This window comes from Artemia sp. Qi Xiang Cuo, chromosome 9 (assembly GCF_049724085.1).
Source record: "Artemia sp. Qi Xiang Cuo chromosome 9, ASM4972408v1, whole genome shotgun sequence".
Taxonomy (NCBI): Eukaryota; Metazoa; Arthropoda; class Branchiopoda; order Anostraca; family Artemiidae; genus Artemia; species Artemia sp. Qi Xiang Cuo.
In genome coordinates, this window is record NC_142802.1 from 35,555,497 (window position 1) to 35,572,923 (window position 17,427).

Sequence of the window (17,427 nt, forward strand, 5' to 3'; positions counted from 1 at the left end):
TAGGTTCTTTGTTATTTCGCAATTTCTCCTAAAAAATGAATTTAAACTACACTTACTTTTCTTGGCAACTTGAACTGTTGCACTAATCTTTGGTGGGCTTTGTTGATCAAATGTTCTGGCAGTAATAGTTTAGCTCTTTTTCTTTGTCATTATTTAAACGCCATAGCTTTTTACTTCTTGAGACTAGCTTCATTGTACATTAGAAATTAGCTATAGGTGCACTAAGCAATAGAAATTGTGAATCGGTCACCCCAAAAGATGATCGTGGCTTAATAACCTAATGTGGCGTTTAAACGTAAGACCTGTTCAAATGTCGATACTTTAAAGCTTGACAATGACACTTAGATAAAAGAAGAAAAAAAAACTTTCGAATATAGCAATTTTGAACATAATACATGAAGTAATAAATACGGTGAAATAATGTATAAGCTTGGCATAATGCTTCAAATACGAAACGTTTTCGATTTAATGGAGCTGCTACCCCAATTTATTCAGCCGAACTTCGCTTTTTTTAAAGGCATGTCTTTGTTTTGCAGTAGCAAGCTCAGTTCTAGTCGAAAACAAATCAGATGAGCCATATGTTAATTTTAGGTGCTAAACACGAATTTGTTGTACAATTTTATTGGCCCTTCAGCCAAAATATCCATTTTGGGTAATACAAAATAAATTTGTAAAAATAGCCTTTTGGGTATTTAATATACAGAAATTGTGGACCATCAGATGTGTACGAACGTCCAACCAAAGATGTTGCATATATATTTTAATTTGTCATGTATTTTTTTATATGAGCATTAATATAAACAACTTTTATACAAAATATTTTTTTCAAAGAAAAGTAAACAGCTTTAATAAACCAAAAATGAGAAGAAATAAAGTCGAATAATCTTACAAGCGTAAAACTACCACAATTCACTATCGATAAAAAAAAATGAAACCCAAAAACGAACAGAAATTACAATAAATAATCGAGTCAAACTGAAAACGAGCAAAAATTAACATAAGTAGGGCTGACAACCCTCATGCTTTCTCAAGACCAGAATTGAATTTGCACTTTACAGGAAACAAAAGACATTATAAATATTTCCACTTTTTTGACTTTTAATAAATAAAAAACCATTAAAACTTTAAGGAATAAATATCAGTAGGCCTATAGGTATATTAAACTGACAATCCACCGTCATTTTTTCAGTGTAGTTTTTTCTGTTCATTGAGGTCCGCCAGGGCCTAAGGACTTACAGATAAGTTTCAAGCTGATCGGAGTACAGCTGTTCTGGCCAATTTTCTGTCCTTCTTTTGAAGAGCCCGGGCCTCAAACTTAAAATTGCTTTGGTACTGTGGGATCTTCTCAATCCAAGGACTTAGGGATGCTAATCTTTAGCATCCCTCAGCTCAACCTCAACTGATCAACTGATGAGACAGAAAAAAAGTTTTGACTCATTTTCGGGCAAACCCCATTTTCATTTTTTGAAAATTCAGCTTTTCTTGGTCCAATGACTTAGGGATATTATTTTCAAGACGACTGTAAGAAAATATTTTTGCCCATTCTTGTTTTTTGAGGGGGGGGGTGCCATCCTCCCCCAACCAAAGTTTTGTAAATTCTAGAGCCGGTCTCCCGAGAACTTACGGATGCACGTTTCAAAGCTATCAGCGAGAAAAATTGTTTCTTCGATTTATGGACCTCTTCTCTAGCGCCCTTACCCTCTACCCACAAAAACCTAAGCCCCTTGGCATAGATAAGTATTCCTAAAGCTTTCAAACTGACTGGACACAATATACAGTTTTTTGGGCCTTATTTTTGTTTAAACAATCTTTTTTTTCTATTTTGTGGGCATCAGAACTCCCTTGGGTGGTGAAATTTCAAGCTGATTTGATAAAAAAAGATTTGACCCACTTTATTTCCCTTTTTTGGTTGACCCATGCCCTCAACCTAATGTTTCTGGAATATTAGGCTCCTCTTAGCCCAGGGACTTAAGCTTTGAACAACGCCCTCCTTCAGACACATTTCAAGTCTTCTTGATCTAGGACAGATACCTGAAATTTTCGAGCTGATCGGATAGCTAAAAGCTTTCCAGGGCCTATCTTTGGGGTTTTGTCTCTATTTTTTTGTTGTGAGGTACCCTTGGCACAGAGGCCTAAGAGTATAAGTTTTTAGCCGATAGGAATAAAATAATTGGGTTCTATTCCTGGGCTCGGTGATCCCAACCGACTTTTTTGGTATATTTGAATCCTCTTGGTCTTGGGATTTATGAATTTAAGTTTCAAACCGATTAGAGCTGACACCCGTTGTTTTAGGAAACAATCCCTGAAAATTTTAATCCGATCGGACAACCAAGACTAAATATGCCTGCCTTTTTCAATTAAAACTATCTGCGGACAATGGAAATTTGCATAACTTAGTCCCATTTGCTCTTGGGCTGTTTGGACTACCTCATCCCCAGAGGAATATTTATTCAGCTCTAAGATCGGAAATCAAAAGTTCTAGTGTCCTTTTTAAGTAGCCAAAAATATTGGAGGGCCACTAGCCCCCCTCCCATGCCCCTTTTTCCCAAAGTCACCTGATCAAAATTTTGAGATAGCTATTTTGTTCACCATAGTCGAAAGATTTAATAACTATGTCTTTGAAGATGACCTGGCCCCCCACAGTCCCCGGGGGAAGGGCTGCAAGCTATCAGCCTTGTCCGTTATTTACATATCGTATTGGGAATTATACAGACATTATTAAGGGGGCGATTTTTGGAGGGGGTTACTTGGGAGGATCTTTCTATGAAAAAATATTTCGTGGGGGAAGGGATTTTCAATGGAGGGGAAGCCGGATTTCCCGGCATTATTTAAAAAACGATCAGAAATTAAATTAAAATCAAATTATTTCAACTGAAAGTAAGAAGCAGGATTAAAATTTAAAACGAACAGAAATTATTACTTATACGAGGTCGGTTGCATCCTCCTCAATAGCTCGCTCTCTACGCTAAAGTTTTTTTTTTAACTTCTAAAAATGCTTATTATTCTAATAAAACGGCCCTTGTGTTTCAGGAGTCATTCTTAAATAATTGGAACAAAAAGTCAAACTTTAACGTAAAGAGCGAGGTATTCATCAATCATTTTATTTATAACTCATCACAAAAATCTGGGCAGAGCTCAGAAAAAGACAGGGTAAAAATCAAGAAAAACAAAAACGAAACAACAGAAATAAAAACACACACAACTACAAACAAGGGATAAATACAGATGACCAAAGATGTGAAGACTTCTGGCATTCAGTAGAGAAATTATAAATGCGCTTCTCAATAACCTCAGCTGGGTTTACCAATTGATACTTTCTTTGCAGAAAAGAGTTACTTATCCAAGTTGGAAGTTGAATTAAATACTTTGCAAATTTAAAATAAAGGCGATGAACTTGCTTTCTCTTACCACAATTAAAAAAAGACCAAATAGGAGCAAGGGAAAGTAAGTGAGGAACTGCTAGGCTATTATATAACTGAGAACGGTAACCTCTACTCATATACGACACGTTTGAAGCCAGGGAGCCATACGCAGCCCGGATCTTATTACCATAGTTTTTCATTGCCAGGTTTACAGTTTCTTTCAGGTTTGCTCCAATAGGTATGCCCAGGTAAGTATGACTGCTAGCTAAAGGAGCCTCAGAACAAGATCTACTTGTTTAATTACAATTCCCTTTATAGTCAGACGGTAAAACAACTGTCTTATCAACACTAAAACTCAAACATAAGTGCTTATACTTTTGTTGAAGAAGTTCAAAAGTCGAAGAGTATCCTTGGGAAGTGAAGAAATAGTTCAGTAAGTCATCCATAAGCTTAACTAGCGGGAGATCAGCTCCTTTGAAGATAAATGTACAGTTAAACTTATCCTGAGCACCGGTAACACAATTATTAGACAAAATCGGAGAAGTCAGAACTCCTTGGCATAAAACTTTCAAAATTAGAAATATTTGACTACTATATTTAATTCCAGCCTTCAGATTTCTATACATGCATATTAAAAAAGGAATTACCGCATTATCAGTACCTTTCAAATGGACCTCAAGCAAAATCCGGAGAAATATACTCAAGTCAAAGGCTGTTGCAACAATGAGCGCACACAAGACTAAGAAATCACCTGTTTCTTCAATATCCTTCAGCACATTTACAAGCAGAAAGAGAGCGTGCTCTCTACCGAAGCCTCGCTGGTACCCAAACTGACGAGGAGGGGTGGAACAGTTCTCTTCAATGCAGGGTTCGGACTCGCCTATAAATTCCAATAAATTCCTGTATTTTAATGCACTCCTATAAAATTCCTATATTTTGGTTAAAATCCTATTATTCCTTATTTTCAGCTGAAGGGCACCAAGAACATTGCTCATGATTTGCAATTTTCACTGCTCGTTAAGTAAGCCAAGATGTACTTTTCTTTGCTTTTGACTCTGCTTGTAGAATGTGCTGTCTTTCGGTGTAGATCGATAATTAATTACAACTGTTGAGCTGTTTGAAATTAACTAATGCTTTGGGTTGGGATTAGTAAGCTGCTTCTGCCTGGGCTATGCTATTGTGTTGACTTAGTAGCCTATGTTTTGTCTTTTGTCATGTTGAGCCTGTCCGAAATGAGCGAAGATCAGTATGTAGGCTAGCAGTCTCTGCTTAATGAGACTGTGAGTTCTTGTGACTTATGCGTTTCCTGGCTGAACGCTACAAAAGGCTGATGCGAATACGGCCCAGTTTCAGATATATCCATATTTTTTCTTTTTATGGCCTTTTAATCGCGGGATGCAATTTTGCAAGTGATGCTTGGTAATTAAATATAGAGCCCACCAAGTTCAATAGTTCATGGCTTGCTAAGACGGATTGCAGCGGTAGAAAGATTGGCGAATGGTGTAAGACTGGAAACGACCAGTACTCGTTCTTTTGCAAACTCTGCTTGAAAAATCTTGGTTGCACAGCTGGGGTTGCTCAGCTAAACCAACATGTGTGATCTGCAGAACTCAAAGCCGCAGTTACTGCTCAACTTCATCCACTACAGCTTCACCTGACTGGACAATCTCAAGTTGATGAAACAACCAAGGATAAACCATTAGTTGGTACAAACATGTTTTGTGAGCGTGATGCCGCTTATAAAGCTGAGTTCATATGGGCACTTCAGATGGTACAGAGTTCCATGTCTGCTAACTCTTCAGACCATATTGTCGCAACCTTCCATGTGATGTTTCCCGTTAAGATCCCCGACGGAATGTTTTGTGAGCGTGATGCCGCTTATAAAGCTGAGTTAATATGGGCACTTCAGACGGTACAGAGTTCCATGTCTGCTAACTCTTCAGACCATATTGTCGCAACCTTCCATGTGATGTTTCCCGTTAAGATCCCCGACGGAATGTCCCTATGTGTGAAGATACTCACGTATCGGATCACCGGTGCGCTGCATCCTTACTGTAAGCAAATGCTTGTGAAGGACATTCAGTCATATTTTGTGCTAGAATATGATGAGACAGCCAACAACGCTGGTATGAAAGAGTTACAGATACGTGTTCGATATTGGTCCTCATACGGAAACGAAATCCAGAGCAGAGATTTATGCACAAGTTTTATAGGCCACGTGACAAGTGATGACCTGTATAGGAAGATTATGTCAGCCATTGAGCAGAATCAGCTGCCACTTGAAAAACTGATCACGCTTGGAAGTGATGGACCAAACATCAACAAAAGCATTTGGAACAAGTTCAATGCAAAAAAAAAGAAAGTGACAGAAAAGGGAATGTTGAACGTTGGTACTTGCAGGATCCATATAATCCATAATGCTTTCTTGGCAGATCTTCAGGTGTTCGGAGAAGAAAGTTCCGACTTTGTTATTCTTGTGCATTCATTTTTGACGGCTGGCCTGCACGTTGCGAAGACCATCGAAAGTGCCAAAAGAAAGTGGGAGTGCCAGAGAATGCTTTCATGAAGCATGTGAATCATAGAATCATACAGCAGTGGCCGGCAATCTTTGAGTACTTCCTGAACTTCATGCCGAGAGAGAAAAACCTGAAGAATCTTCTGTCCACTCCCAAATTTCTGTAGATTGTGGCTTATATCTAAAGTGCGACGATGAAGGCCCAACTCGAGTTTGTTCTAGCCTCAGCAGAACTGTTCATGAATTTCACCCAACTATTCCAGAACGAAGAGCCACTCATTCATGTTCTGCACTTTAAGATCAAAAGAATAGTTGTGACGCTTTGCGGACGGGTCTGTACTGCAGATTTTGTGACCGAGACTGAAAATTGCTCACCAGAAATGTTGAACCTTGCTGAAAAATTTGCAGAAAAGCCCATAGTTTCAGAAAATGTGGAACGAGCTTTCGGTGAGAAAGCAACACTGAAAGACAAGGCCATTTTCTATGTCAATGTACGAAAACATTTTATTGTGGGTATTCGCCATATTTTGAACAAATATCCTCTGGAAAAAGAGGGTTTTTTAGAGGCTTTACGCTGTTTGAGTCTGATCAATGAAGGATTCAAGAAGCATTGCAGACATAGCAGTTGTGGCACGCGAGATTGTGATTGGAGTAAGCTGAGACATCGCTCAGGCTGAGTGGCTGCTTTTGCGAACGGAAACTGGACCCCGTGAGGACATTACTCGGATCAATCATTTTTGGAGTCATTATTTTGGACTGGTGAATGAGCGCGGGGACAGCAAGTACCCGGAACTTACCAAGCTTATCAAAGCGGTACTGGCGTTGTCGCATGGCAGCGCAGATGTTGAGCGTGGGTTCTCGCGTTCTGGTAGGATTCTCAGTGAAGACCAGGCCTTGATGTCTGAACGTGTTCTGGATGCGAGACTTATGGTATATGACCTGTTGAGGTTTTATGGAGGAAAACCAGAACGGGTTTTTTATTACAAAAGATCTGTTGAATCTTGCACGTCCCGCACGGTCTCGGTATCAACAATATCTGGATGAAAAGAAAAAAGAAGAGCTATCCGAGAAGGAGAAAGAAGCTTTCGAAGAGGACAGCAAGAGGAAGTTGAAGGAGGTCCACGACAAAAAGAAAGAAATAGAAGACCTGGAAAGCAAAAGGAAAAAACTTGGAGCATCAGAGCAAGAAAAGAGTACAGCAGCAGATACTCTACTTCAGGAAGCGACCAACAGAATGAATAAGGCTGCCGAGTCCAAGAGTTCCATAGACATTGCCCTAGCTGTTTCTTTGCTCGAAGGAGCTGTGAAGTCCAAAACAAGTGAAAGAGAGCAGATGGTGGAATCTGCGAGAATGGAGCAGTCTCTTGCAAAGAGAAAAACTGACCTCATATCAAAATTAATACCTAAGAAGCAGGAAGAGGGAGTCCAGATGTTTTACTTATATCAGTCAATTATTGCCATAGCATGATTAACTGATTTTTTACTGTTTTTTACTACTTTTACATTTTTTATTTCAAAAAAAATAAGAAAAAAAAAAAACTTGGGAAATGACGAATTTATGCGACCAGGCATCCCACGCCATCTACCACAGATCTGATCCCGAGGACTTCCGAATCCTATATTTGGCCTATATTTGGGCCCGGGAAATCCTATAAAAATAGTACAGAGTCTATAATTTGAAACGAACCGACCTGTCCGAACCCTGTCAATGTCTTTTATCAAAAATGACTCTTAAGAGCTTGAAAGTAGTACACGAAACTGTAATGGGGCGATAAAAACTGCACAGAGAAGCGTCTTTTTGCCTTTTTTAAGGATGGGAGTTATTTGTCCGACACAAAATTGCACAGGGACCGCACCATGGAGAAGGATCATCTGTAACAGTAGTGTTAGATGTTGCTGGATGTAAGAACTTGCCACTTACAAGTGCCAAACTGAAATAGAATTAACACCAGAGGAAGATTTTTCTTTAATTTCGGAATCAAAGAGTGAACAGCACTTGGCGACACAAACAGAAAAGATTTCGTCTTATTTGAAAGGGGAAGGTCAAGCTGTTTTTCAAAAAAAAAACTCCTCAGTGCTTTGGTTGGGAGCACTGAACTCCCTCGCAAAATATTCAACCCACTGTTTTTCAGGTACGCTAGCGCTCTGGGCTTTGTTAGGCCTGCTATACTTCCAGAGTATGGAGGGGTCTTCAGCAATACGGATTACATATTTCTAGATCAGCGTTAACTGACGGTTTTTCAGCGTTAACTCTCAGACGGCCACAGTCGTTCCAAACAGAAAGCCGAATTTGGCCGAGTTACACGCATTCACTAGATCTCTGTTTTTTCACCAATCTTCTAGCTGAGACTTTTTACGAACACGTCGAAGAGGAACGGCGCTTATTTCAGCGCGTGATTTACTTGTGCCAAGTAGGATGTGAGCTCAATTGAGGTCTTCTCTTCATTTTGTGGCAGCACAGCACGATCGCATGAAAGATTGAAAGGCACTTTGATTTTGCTCAGCATCTCGTCACAGACTCACTTGAAACATTTTTCCAATCTCGGTAGGAAAACCAATTTGATTCTTTATTTTGAGCCATAGGTAAGGTGGTCAGAATAGAATCCTTCTTTTAAAAATTTGACCTCGTAACTGCCGAACGAAGCAACAACCTGGTCTAAGTTATAAGTTGAGGAAAGCAGCCCAATGTATGAAAAGTTGTCATTCTTAGGCCATACACAATAGTCAGAAGGAACGCAGCCCCAAAAGATTTGTGATCGGGGAGGCATTTTATTAGTTATATCTACATTAAAATATCCGCTGTTGATAACAGGTTCAGAGGCAACTTTTTTAAGAGACCTGCCTAGAAGCTTGCAGGCAGACGCAAACCGTGAATCAGACTGTTCTTGTTGTAATTTGTAGGCACATAAACATTAATTAATACATGATTTTCAAGCTTAGCGGCAATAAAGTAATCAGTCTCTGCTAAACGAAACTCAGAGAAGAGAGAAAGTAACAAAATGAAAAATAAAATCAAAAAGGGTGAAAAAACTAGGATTTTGTCAGCCAGCGAGCCATGAAGAAGACAAAATATAAGCAAATATTTCGACAAGGACCTCCACCAAGTCGTCCTCATTGCTAAACAAAAACAAAAAAGACAAAAAAAAAAAACGAGAATCTAACCTTTCGAAGTTTCCTGTACAAAGACAGAATAGACACTGAATAAAAAACCAGGCAGGAATCAATGAAAATGAAATTTACCAAGATGATTGTGTAAGGATCTTTCGTCTTGCATTAATTTTGGCTGGTCTACAATTTAGTTTTTCATTAGATATGCAAATATGTTCTTTTAAGTTTTTTCGGGTGAAAATATTGATTGAGTCCTTCAAGATTAAAATGTCGTAAATTGGGCTTAATGAAATATCTCCAGTATCTCTATTTATTGCTAAATTTTGGTTCATATATTTTTTTATCTCAATTACATCCTTAAAAGTTTGTGGTACGCCATTAACAGTTGATATTAAGGTTGCCTCGTCAAACAGAACTAGATGGGTTGGGTTTACGAAAATATGCGAAGCCAATGCCGAATCAAAGTTGTCATTGTTATTTTTTAATCTCAGGGACTTGTCTATTGAAATTTTGTGCTCATGCAGACGTTCACCTAGTTGTTGATGGGTTCTACCAATGTAAAATTTTCCACAAGAACACGGGATTCTGTAGACACCACTACCCAGTACAGGGTCTGTTTTATCCTTCCCTGAGTTAAAAAAATGTTCAACCTTTTGTTCGGTTCTGAAAGAAACAGAGAGATTATGTTTATTTAAAATTTTTCTAAGTTTATCGCCAAGTTTCGGGATGTATGGTAAAATGATGAAAGTTTTTTTCTCGATTGCCGGTGTAACTGAATCAAGGGGGACAAGCTCCCTATTTTGTTCTTTTATCTTTTTTAATCGTCTATCTATTATAATTTCAATGAGTTTGATTGGGTAACCATTGCAAAAAAGAATATCTTTGACATAATTTAGTTCAGAATTTATATGATTACGGGAACAAATTTTTAAAACTCTGTCGACTACAGAGATTATTACCCCTCTTTTTACAGAAGGAGGGTGATGGGAAGAGAAATGTAGATATCCATCAGTATGAGTCGGCTTTCTATATATAGAAAATTCAAGACCAGGATTAGTTTTTATAATCAAAACATCTAAGAAAGGCAGCATACCTGAATCTTTGAGTTCCATTGTGAACTGGAGATTCGAATCATGGACATGGAACTGGAGATTCGAATTGGGAACATGGACAAGACTCTCTAAGGGATTTCTTGGCACATTTGAACTCTAATGATTCGAATCTCCATTTCACAATGGAACTCGAAGATTCAGGTAAGCTGCCTTTCTTAGATGTTCTGATTATAAAAACGAATCATGGTCTTGAATTTTCTATATATAGAAAGCCGACTCATAATGATCGATATCTACATTTCTCTTCCCATCACCCTCCTTCTGTAAAAAGAGGTGTAATAATCTCGTTAGTCGACAGAGTTTTAAAAATTTGTTCCCGTAATCATATAAATTCTGAACTAAATTATGTCAATGATATTCTTTTTTGCAATGGTTACCCAATCAAACTCATTGAAAATATATTAGATAGACGATTAAAAAAGATAAAAGAACAAAATAGGGAGCTTGTCCCCCTTGATTCAGTTACACCGGCAATTGAGAAAAAACTTTCATCGTTTTACCATACATCCCGAAACTTGGCGATAGACTTCGAAAATTTTTAAATAAACATAATCTCTCTGTTTCTTTCAGAACCGAACAAAAGGTTGAACATTTTTTTAACTCAGGAAATGATAAAACAGACCCTTTACTGGGTAGTGGTGTCTACAGAATCCCGTGTTCTTGTGGAAAATTTTACATTGGTAGAACCCATCAACAACTAGGTGAACGTTTGCATGAGGACAAAATTTCAATAGACAAGTCCCTGAGATTAAAAAATAACAATGACAACTTTGATTCGGCATTGGCTTCGCATATTTTCGTAAACCCGACCCATCTAGTTCTGTTTGACGAGGCAACTTTAATATCAACTGTTAATGGCGTACCACAAACTTTTAAGGAGGTATTTGAGATAAAAAAATATATGAACCAAAATTTAGCCATAAATAGAGATACTGGAGATATTTCATTAAGCCCAATTTACGACAGTTTAATCTTGAAGGACTCAATCAATATTTTCACCCGAAAAAACTTAAAAGAACCTATTTGCATATCTAATGAAAACCGAAATTGTAGACCCGCCAAAATTAATGCAAGACGAAAGATCCTTACACACTCATCTTGGTAAATTTCATTTTCATTGATTCCTGCCTGGTTTTTTATTCAGTGTCTATTCTGTCTTTGTACAGGAAACTTCGAAAGGTTAGATTCTCGTTTTTTTTTCATCTCTTTTTTGTTTTTGTTTAGCACTGAGGACGACTTGGTGGAGGTCCTTGTCGATATATTTGCTTATATTTTGTCTTCTTCATGGTTCGCTGGCTGACAAAATCCTCGTTTTTTCACCCTTTTTGATTTTATTTTTCATTTTGTTACTTTCTCTCTTCTCTGAGTTTCGTTTGTCATGTATAGCCAGTGTGGTCTAAGAATGTATTTGCAGTCTCTGCTAATAGCTTGCAAGGGAATTGGGAAAGGATAGCGAGACCGCCAGATGGTTTGCCTCTCGGTCTCACAATTGCACTGTGAAAGAGGAGATTAAAATTTGAAAATAGGGGTAACAGGCTTTGGCGGTTTTCCAACAGGAAATGCTCCTGAATCAGAACTAGGTCATGGGACTGCAATAACTCCGAAAGAATTGGGATTCGATCGGTAACTTTTCCATTAATGCTCAACGACAAAATACGGCATCTGAATCTCATTTTGAATAAGATTTACCTTTGAGCAGAGCCTGTGCAATAGGGCATTTGTAACTGTAACATGGATTGCTGTCTGATTTGCAAAGAGCACATTTTGTCGGTTTCTGGCAAGGGGCTGTTTTAGAACTTCCATGAACCTTTTTCTCCACAGACGGAATAACAAATTTCGCTTATACATGTACTTTCAATATGTCCGTATGACTGGCACTTATAGCATCGAGGGGGTAGAAACAAAAATTCTTGAGTGGCGAATCGTTCAAAATTGATCACTAATGGGAACTTCATTGCTCGTAATAAATCCTCTTTTGTTTCAAATTTCAGCCTGAAAGATCTGGTGGAGCCACTTTGCTTTGCTTCACTACAATTTGGCACAAGGGACTTGATGTCATCAGAGGCTAGATCGTTTGGAACACTTTTAATTATTCCAAAGTGGGAAAGACTTTTAACCTTAGCGCTAATGATGCTGCTAGAGCTACGAAGCGCATTCTCTATTCCGTGAGCATCATACTTGGATGCAGTGATAACTTTCCAGTCACCTCGGGTGCATTTTAGCTCAACAATTTTTTAGCTAACGTCACCACATGCTTGTTCGAGGAAGTTCTTTCTTGATTCCGTTTTGGCTAGGTCACTTGGTACATTTTTGACAATCACGGCATAGGATGGTTTGAAGATATATTCAGAAAGGATTTCAGCAGTTACAGGTTTACTTTTCGAGAAGTTTTGTTTCATCAAAATGTCTAATTTGTTACACATTTCCGTAATCTTGCGAGGAACAATCACTGAACTTTCGCCTGGGATCGAGGGGACTTCTTCTGGCTTAGAAATAAGGAAAGTAAGCAGAGCAACCTTATCGTCATCACAAGTCTGTAACAGTTTTATGATTTCCAAAACATTGTCACTCATAGCAACCTTTGTAGACATTCGAGCAAGACAGTTTGCTTCTGTCCATAAGATCTTTTTTGCTTTCATAATATCTTTTTTTTTTTGGAAAAACTGAGCTGCTCTCTTCGCAACTTCATCATGGATTTTTACAATTTTTCCTGCACGTGACAAAAAGTTTAATGCAGGATTCCAAATGAGTTTACCGGCCATCGCAAATATACAACAACATTAACACAGCAGGTCCGAAATCGCAGACCGTATTTGATAGTGTAGGTTTTACTGATTGCTAGAAGCAAGTTCACTTACGAGAGAAGTAAGGGAAGCGTCGGAGGCTGTTTAACTTGTCCCGTAATTGAAGGGGCAAGCCCAGCGGGTACCACGGCTCTTGCAGACAGCTGTCTCACCCCTCGTTCGCTTATTTCTCTCCTGTCACCTTTATCGCACCGTAGTTGTCTATAAGTATCGAATAGTCCTAATTACAATCTCACTGCTTGATCTTGACCTATATCGTATAGGTCACTGCTATGAAAATGTCAATAAGAAAATCCTCAGTCCCGAATGAATTCTCACTCAAGTTGCAATGGTTATTCAAATTCTAATCCTTTGGTCACTGAATTAATGATTTTCAAAATATTCGCTGTAGCTCAAGAAACGACTATAATCCTTTGCCAATCATTAGCGATCGGTTAAATCCAAAAACAGGGTCTTAACACCATGAACACTGAATCGTGACTCAATGAGGAGGAAGCAGCCCCCCCCCCCCATACACGTAATAATTTCTGTTCGTTTTAAATTTTAATGCTGCTCTTAGCTTTCAGCTGATTTTTTTTTTTTTATTATTGTTTAATAGCCATCAAGCTTGGTGGTGAAAAACCAACAGTGTCTCTTTATGAACGAAGTATTTCAATCCCAATTAGAATGAGTTTGTTTAAAGGATGGCCAAGGTGGCTTGAGCCTTCTCTCCAAGTTGACAAAAGTTAGGGTCCTTACCAATATTTCATTTAATACCGTACTACGGTGCACGATAAAGGCTAGTCGCCAGAGGCTGTGTCCTTAACATTAAAAAGAAAAGAAGATCTAATAATTTTTTTTGAGAAATTCTAAAATAGAAGCCCTAGAAACAATAGAATTTCGTTCTTTCAGTAAATCAACTTGTACATTTTTTTGGTATCCTAAATTTTTACTTTTCACGGATTCTTTATTTTGAAATTATGGCTTATTCCAAAGCTATTGCAATTTTTTTTTCTGCAAGTTGCTTAAATGGATCTTTCTTCTTTTGTTTTGAAAGCTCAACTTCAAATTTTGTACAATTTCATACTTATTAAGCTGATCTCTTTCCTTTTCTTCCTTTTTTTAAACGTTAATACATGTTTTCAATACAATTCCAGGGCCTGATACTGGTGAGATCGAACCCCGGTGTCTATTTCTGATACTGTCTCAAAATTAACCGAACCTAGATGTGTTACAGGTTCTATATCTCGGGAAAGGTAACCATAGAACGGTGAAGGTAAGAGTATAGATTGAATGTAGGATCTTAATCCCAAGTTTGCAAACCAAGGATGGTGTAGGATTTCGATTAAGGAGACGCGTTTTACAGATTTCTCTTCCAGACACCGACAAACCAAGTGTTTACGAGATGGTAAGATGACCCGTCCTTGGTTGAGTTTCCAACTCTTAATTTCTTCATCCTCCAATTTACTTTCAAGAGTCCCAGTATGTGTGCCAGATTCAATCCCAAGGACCAGGCAATATTTTCCTCAGAGTTCTTTCTAACGTCCGTCTGGAAAATGCACTTTGGCTCTTTGCTTATTCCGGCTCTAAAATTTCTGTTATTTTTTTCACTCTCAAATTGAGAATAATATTCTTTGTCACACTTATCTTGGCCTGTGTCATCACTTTTGACCGTATTCCTCACTTTAAACGGGTTTTTATTGAGGCGTGGAACCTCTGAGTTCTTTCTAACGCACGTCTGGAAGATGCACGTGGGCTCTTCGCATATTCTTCGATGCCAAAAGCTGCAACATTCATTTGTTTCGTTTATCTTTATCTCTTCAATAATTTTGTTTACCAGTATATTCTCTGGTGTAAACCCAATTTTCAGGATTTCGGCAGCTTTTTTAATTTTTTATAAACATTTTAAATGTATTCCATTCTAGCAAGGGACCGACTTTGCTTATATTAAAGGGTAAATCTAAATACCACTGATATTCCATTATGTAGATACCTAGTCTCTCTGTTTCAAAATATCTTATATATTGAAGTAAAACGAATCCTGACTGTGTTTGTCCTTTAAACAGGTTTTGCATTGATAGTACTTACTTAGTTCATCATCTTTCCGCACGAATTTAACTGCAACGTTAATTTTGTCTTCATTTCTGGATCCAAGATATAATAAAGGTTTAGTAATATCAAATGTGTAGCTTTCGAGAAATGCATTTTCATCCTTCTATGAGCATAATTTTTTTTCGTGGTAATTTTTGTCAATTTGTTTTTTAGTTTATTTCGCTCTAAGATCCCTGCTATTTTTCTCACTCTCAGATTGAGAACAAGATTCTTTGTCACGCTCATCTCGATGTATTCGAGGTTCAGCGTCTTCAACTTAGATTTCATTAAAATGTCTTTTACTAGGGTTATTTACTTTAGTTACGTTTCTTGGTTTTTTAGCTTTCGGATTCGTTTCTAGCGTATCCAAGACCATATTTAATCTCTTTTTTAAAGAAAATGATGAATGATTCTGAGGTTTATCTGCGATTTTAGTCCGAGTAGTTTTCGAAGACTGCTTCGGTACATCCAACCCTTTTCTTTCCTCTCTGTAAAGCAATTCCGAGCTTGTTGCTTGTTGGTTCCTGTGACGATTTCTTTGTCTTAGGTGTTTTAGTTTTTTCTTTGTGCATGAGGGGGGCTGTGTCATCACACTTGACCGCGTTCCCCTTTTCAACCAAAATTTTTATTGGCGCGTGAAATTTTGCTTCGCCTTCTATTGGACGTGCGTCTTTTTGCTCTGTTGATGTTTGTTTGCTCTTCCGACGTTTATCTTTGTCATTCTTGTATCTTTGTTTGCCAAATAACTTTTTGTGTAGTGTTAGATCTTCATCAGTAGTAACTGTGCTACTTTTACTGTCAGAATGTGTACCAATGCTGGATTTATCTGGAGCAAATAAATCACTTAAACCACTCATGATGGGACTCTTTTGTCTTTCACTGTTGATTTTTGTACCTTTGTTGATTTTTGTAGACGACTTTTCTAAATCATTGCTTTTTAGCTGTTCAGTTCTTTTGTCAGACATTTTTCGTTCTTCAGTATTTAACTGCTCACTATGATATAATACAATTATTTTAGTGTTATCACAAGCCACCCTCTAAAGTAACTTATGAGACTACTTGACTTGTTTCAATATGACGTTACTAATGGTTGTAACCTACGATTCATGGCGTCATTTTGCATGTGAAGATGCAATTTTGTCAAAGATTGCATTTTATTATAATACCATTTTTTGTCAATAACATAAGGCTCTAGATATTGCAACTTCCTTTCAAACGAGCTTTTAAACAGATGTCTTTTTTTTGTTTTTTTTTTCTTGTTTTTTTTTTTCAGTGTCCTGCTAGTTTTCATGGGCAGCACGATAGCGCTGCCTAAGTAAAGAACGATGTGGACACAATGTATTATTTATTGGTTTTTTCTTTTTGCTTCTTCTTCTCCATACCCGGGCACTTCATATCGAAGGAGTTGTCGTAGAAACTTCGAAAAGGGTTCATCCGATTGGAAATTGGAGTGGCTAGTGCCCTTTTTAATAGTCGAAAGTGATTGGAGGGCAACTAGCCCCCCTCCCCCACGCCCATCATTCCCCCAATTTTATAGAAGGCGTTGTCGTAGGAACTTCAAAACAGGCTCATTCGATTGAAAATTCAAGGGCTAGTGCCCTTTTTAATAGTCGAAAGTGATTGGAGGGCAACTAGCCCCCCAATCACTTTGAGGAGGACACTCCCCCACAACCCTCAGGGCAATGGTTTAAAGATATGCCCTGGGGGCATATAAGGTTTTTATAGAAGGCGTTGCCATAGAAACTTCAAAAAAGGCTCATTCGATTGTAAATTCAAAGGACTAATGCTCTTTTTAATTGTCGAAAGTGATTGGAGGGCAACTGCCCCCCCCCCCACACACACACCCATCATTCCCCCAAACACATTCAATCAAAATTTTGAGATAGCTATTTTGTTCAGCGTAGGTGATTTCCAGATATAAAATATGTTTTTGAGGAGGACACTCCCCCACAACCCTCTGGGCAATGGTTTTAAGCTATGCCCTGAGGGCATATAGGAACGATGTTGGCACACTGTATCATTTTGTTGTTTTTTTTCGTTTAGAGCAGGGCACTTCATATGGAAAGGGTCGTCGTAGAAACTTCAAAAGGGGCTCTTTCGATTCGAAATCGAGAGTTCTAGTGCCCTTTTTAATAGTCCAAAGTGATTGGAGGGCAACTAGCCCCCCTCCCGCTCATCATTCCCCCAAACACATCCATTCAAAATATTGAGATAGCCATTATGTTCAGCGTTATTGATTTCCAGATAGAAAATATGTTTTTGAGGAGGACACTCCCCCACAACCCTCAGGGCAAGGGTTTTAAGTTATGCCCTGGGGGCATATAAGGTTTTGTATAGAAGGCGTTGTCATAGAAACTTCAAAACAGGCTCATTCGATTGGAAAACCAAAGGGCTAGTGCCCTTTTTAATAGTCCAAAATGATTGGAAGGCAACTAGCCCCCCCCCCCCCACGCTCA

At 38.3% G+C, this 17,427-nt stretch overlaps 1 protein-coding gene across 1 annotated transcript in view; it reads left to right on the forward strand.

The window, feature by feature from the left end:
- LOC148948607 (condensin-2 complex subunit D3-like) overlaps nt 1–17,427 on the forward strand; it is a 155,899-nt gene that overhangs the window by 20,501 nt on the left and 117,971 nt on the right. The gene's annotated exons all lie outside the window — the stretch shown is intronic.